The sequence below is a fragment of the Gossypium hirsutum genome, chromosome A01 (assembly GCF_007990345.1).
Source record: "Gossypium hirsutum isolate 1008001.06 chromosome A01, Gossypium_hirsutum_v2.1, whole genome shotgun sequence".
Taxonomy (NCBI): domain Eukaryota; kingdom Viridiplantae; phylum Streptophyta; class Magnoliopsida; order Malvales; family Malvaceae; genus Gossypium; species Gossypium hirsutum.
This window is the reverse complement of record NC_053424.1, coordinates 94,437,807-94,443,806: the sequence shown is the minus strand read 5'-3', so window position 1 is coordinate 94,443,806 and position 6,000 is coordinate 94,437,807.

Genomic DNA, 6,000 nt, shown 5'->3' with positions numbered 1-6,000 from the left:
GTTTGTGGCATGTATAGGGACTTAGCCATTTTGTGTGTATGTCCTTATGATATGGCTAAAGAACGGTATGTAAATATTTGATTATGATTAGCTATTGAAATGTCTAATGAAGAACATGTTTCGGTGTTATGTATGCCTAAATGGTAGTTAATAAAAAGAAATCATGAAAAAGTGAAATTAGCATTAAAATAGTATTGAACAGCATCAATGATGTGATCTTGAAAAATCACCAGGAATAGTAGAAATAGAATTAGGTGATGAATGAGATATAGAATTAAAAATTATTGAGACTATTTTCATATGAAAGAAACAAAGTAAGCAAAAGAAGTGTATATTAAGAGATATTTGAATTTTAGTGAGACAGGGTCAGAGCTATTTCTGAATCCCTATTTTGACTTTATAAATTCACTAAAAATTGTACAAAAATAATTATGAGTTATAGTTTATATTTGTAGATTCCTTAGTGAATCTACTTTCAAGAGAAACAAACTGCATGGTTATTTGAATTCTGTAAAGGGAGAAAATTGATTCAGAATAAGGCGAGGTCAGAGTAGTCAAACAGTGCAACAGGGGAAACTTTAACTAATAAACTATACTAATTGGCTAGACCAAAAATTCTGGAAAAACATTAGTAAGAAGATATATAAGTCTAGTTTCAGGGAGAATTCACAAATTTAAATTTTTAGCTTTTTGACTTGAGTTATGATTTATTTAGTGACTATGATGCAGGTGGGCAGTTTTATAAGGAATAATGAAATAAATTGTTTTGATTTGTCTAAGTATTCGAAAAATTTTTAATGTTTCTGGTTTGGTCCCGAACCGTTTCAATTGCATGTTTTAGGGTCTCGAGGGCCCTTTTTAGGGATATATTGAATGAATGTAAATAAATTAATTTTAAAAGAAAATTTTATGCCCCGAATTAGTAAGTTAATCAAGTAACTCCTCGTGCTCGACTCCTGCGACGGTCTCAGGTAAGGGGTGTTACAGAGGGAAACCTCTTCACTCTCTCTGCCGTTAATTTATTTTTAGTTTTTCTTTTCTTTTCTCTCATTTTAATAAATGACATGCTTAGAAATTATTTTTCTTGAATTAGCACTTCAAGTTAATTCTGTCTAAAGAGATTGGAACTTAAACGGGACGAATTGTGCCCCCTCCAACATTTCTTAGGAATTTAATTTGATGTAATTTTTAGAGAGGAAATTTTCTAAGTAGCCCAAAAGAAATTTTCATTTCCCTTTTAATTTTTTGTTCAATAAGGGGGACAATTTGGCCCAAGTACTAATCAGTTTATTTTATCTTAACCAGTCTAGTTTGTAGATACAGTGTGGGCTCAAGGCCTGAAACAGCAAAGAGGAGAAATTCACCCACATTGCTGTCCATAAGGGTTCCCCAAAACCCTAATTTTTGCCACCACTTTTCCCTCCATCTATACTTGCCACCCAAGTCACTTAAGTAGCTAAAATTTGCTACAAGTTAGCCCTAATTCATCACCATATAAACCCTTTCTACCATCATATTTTTCACAACCCTTCAAGCAATTAGCTTAAACCCTAGCCACTCATTCTTTTTGTAACACCCTATCCCGTATCTGACGCCAGAACAGGGTTATGGAGCATTGCTGGACTTGTAACTTATACCATGAAACATTTCATAATCAATTATCATTCAAATCAAAAACCATTCATAATCATTCATATGGTCTCTAATACAAGCCCTTGATGCCCAAAATAGACATTAAAAGTGGTTCAGAACTAAACCGAGTACTTAAAGATTTTTTAGAAAAAACATGGAAAATTTTCAAAGTGCAGGGGACACATGCCCGTGTGGCTAGACCATGTGTCTCACACGGCCAAGGGACACGCCCGTGTCTCAAGGTATGTGGGCATTCAAAATTGAATCACATGGCCATGTCCCAGCCCGTGTCCAACCCCGTATAACTCATTGACTTGGGTCACATGGCCAGACCACACGCCCGTGTGTCAGGTCGTGTGCCCTACGAAATGGCCTCACACGCGCATGTGTTAGGCCGTGTGCTAGGCAATGTGAAAACTGGAGGGTATACTGACTTGTGCCACACGGCCAAGCCATAAGCCCGTCTATTAAGCCGTGTGAAGCTATTGACTTGGTTTCTAAATAAGTATCAGGGGACACACAGACGTGTCACCAGACAGTATGTCACACACAACTGAGACACACCCTCATGTCTTTGCCCATGTGGACAAAAATAGGCTATTTCACAAGCCATTTTTCTCACCCGAAATGATGCCAACCTAAGCTCAACAATGCACATACAACTATGGCATAAATAGGCACTTAAAATGAACCAATATCAAGCCTATATCATGTACTATCCACACATACTATATGATATACATAAGCACATACCAATGATCACTTTACAACATACCAAATATACCTCCAAAGTATGCCAAAATGGTCAAACTCACTTATATGAGACTTTGTGTCTACAACTTACTATGCATACTTATCTCAATTCCAACCATTTTGTACCCAAACACAATTGCAGAAACAAAGACATTCATATAGCAACTATACACCACATATCATAAGGCCATTTATACATATATACATCTCAAAACATATACCACTTTCAATGCCAAATCAATTGGCTAATACACAACCAAACCTATAGGCCATGTAACACCTCTTACCTGTACCCGAGATCAGAACAAGGTACGAGGCATTACCGTACATAAACAATGCATCTTCACAAACTACGGGTCATGAACTTTCACTCCAAATTAAAATCAATCAAACAAGATCATATTATCCTTAGTATGGACCTACGAGGTCCAAAACATACATTAAAAGCAATCCAGAACTAAACCGAGAACTTAAGAAAATTCTAAGAAAGTTTCTAGGTTTAAGCCTCACACGCCCGTGTGGAGGTAATGCACACACCCGTGTGCATTGGGACATGCCCGTGTCCCTTACTCATGTGGAATTTTTAGAATTTATTTTTCATTTCGAACCTATACGGGTTTTCACACAGCCAAGCACACGCTTGTGTCCCTGGCCAGTGTCCCTCACATGACCTAGACACACCCACGTCATCGCCTGTGTCCAAAAATCTGGACATTCTTTTTATGAGTCATCACTCATTTAGAGGCACAAGGCCAAGGCACATGCCCATGCGTTAGGTCGTGTTCTCCACACGGCTAAGACACACGGCCGTGTCTCTGCCTGTGTGTTTACTACCATGCATATTGACTTACAAATTTTAGGTGCAGGGGACACACGGCCATACAACACGCTTATGGGGCAGATCGTGTAGACCATTTAAAGGTTATTTTCCAAGCCAATAGTCACCCACAATCACTCAAACATTTAGACATACTTTATGACATGCAACATGACATATTCAAGCACTCAAATATTCCACACCATGACACTCTCACATCTTTGTAAAGTCATCCTAATGCATATTCATTTGTTACCAGATTTAGAGGCATTCCACACCAAGTTCATGCATTATTAAACTTGTTATTATGACTTCAAATTGTGCATTCATACTTATAATCATTTGAAGCCATTAGGTCATCTCTTATCCTTTAGCACCCAGTTCATACTTTACCATACATTCATCGATCAACAACATATCACATCATCATCATCATGCACTCACCAAGAAATAACATATCCTACCATCAAAACACTAGCACATGCATGCATGGGTAATTAGATTACAACCCAAATGATCAAATATGAGCCATATCACACGACCATTACAAAATGAATCATCATTATCAAAGGCCTTCACAATTTGGCCAAATAGCATGACACATATCACAAAATAACCAAGTTTCCTGTACATGCCATACTCAAAATAATAATTTCACTATACCAAATAGTCTTTTGATAGTGTAATCGAATACTCCGACAACTTTTGATCCTCGAGCTAGCTTGGCGGAACTACAAGGATTGGAAAAGAGAGGGGAGTAAGCATTGAAGCTTAGTAAGTCCACATACAAATAATATGAAATGGTAGTAAGGAATCAACATGCAGAAACGTAGCAACATATGCATAAAGACTATTCAAACCTTCTTACTTACTCATCATATGGACATTTATACATATATATGTGCTCATCATAAATCGATCTTTATTAAGGCATTACTCATAAGTCTAGCATACATACCTGTGCTCATCATAAGGTATCCATAACCATACCTCTTTCATATGTCCTCCTCGGAACTCTCATTACATTTATTACATTACCCATTGAACACTCGGAATACTATTGGATACTCTAAAATCTTGCATATAAGTGCCACATATACAATGTAGACGAAGCTACCACATAACATGTAACACATCCATAATGAACTCGGACCTCTCAACGAGCTCATATGTTACATGAATAGCATCCATTATGGACTTGGACCTCTCAACGAGCCCGGATGCTCGCATCCATAATGAACTCGAACCTCTCAATGAGCTCAGATGCCACATAACTCATGAACCTAGACCACTCAATGAGTTTGAACTACTTAGTTCCAAGTGACATTTCACTTGTATCCTAAACTATTCCTAAGGTTCAAATGGGATTTTTCCTCACTTGCGTATAGTATCACCATCGTACTTACTCGTAATGTTGTGGATAACGACCATAATAACATTCTTTCTTTCAAAGCAATCCATAAGAATATAACTCATAATCATAATAAAACATTTATCACAATATATTAAACCATTAAAATCATACTACAACACCACATTATTTGCATATGTACTTACCTCGGTACAAAATGATGATAATCGAGCTTAATCGTCGTGTACTTTATTCTTTGCTCGATCAAGTCTTAGTTCACGTTTTTATTGATCTATAATGCCAAATTTAACTTATTTATTATTCACATTGTTCAAATAGGTCCATAATACATACTTTTTCAAATTTACATTTTGACTCCTAAACTTTCGCTTATTTATAATTTAGTCCCTAGGCTCGTAAAATGAAATGCATGCATTTTCTTTGTTACCCAAGCCTAGCCGAACCTTTACTATGCTCATATTAGTCCATATTTTCTTTTATTTCATATTGTTACTATTCTCTTTTACACTTTTACAAACAAGTCCCTTATTTAGGTGTTTTCACTAAAAATCACCTAGTAAAATATGTTTATCATGCCTCAAACATTCATATTCCTCCATTAATCATCATAATACATGGATGTCACACATGGGTCAAATTTTATACATGAACCCTAGCTTAAAATATGGCTAGAAATGGGTAGATCATGCTTCAAGGACTTCAAAAATGCAAAGAACACTAAAAACGAGGCTAGGATGCACTTACAATCAAGCTTGAAAATGTTGAACAAACCCTAGCTATAGTGTCTTGCAATTTTCGGCAATGAAGGAAGAAGATGGACACCAATTTGACTTATTTTTCACTTCTTATTCTTTTATTTACCAAATGACCAAAATACCCTAGGGTTTCTATTTTACATTTTTCCTATACATGTCCATTTTTGTCCAAAATATAGAAATTAGTAAAATTGCTAATTAGGACCCTCTAATTCATAATCTAAAGCAATTTCTTGCTTAAAGCTTCTAGAATCCAAGTTTTGCACTTTATTCAATTTGGTCCCTAAAATGCAATTAGACATTTTATACATAGAATTTCTTCATGAAACTTTTACACAAGCATGCATTCATAACATAAACCTCATAAGAATCATAAAATTGATTATTTTCATATTCAAATTTATGGTCTTGAAACCACTGTCTTAGCTAGGCCTTAATTCGGGATGTTACAACTCTCCACCCTTTAGGGATTTTTGTCCCCAAAAATCTTACCGGTGAAAAGGTTTGGATATTATTTCCTCATGGCCTCCTCGAGCTCCCAAGTAGCCTCTTCAACCCCATGTTTTTGCCATAAAATTTTCACAAGAGCAACACTTTTGTTTCTCAATTGCTTGACTTCTCGAGCCAAGATCTTAACAGGTTCCTCACGATAGGTCATATCTGGTCTGATT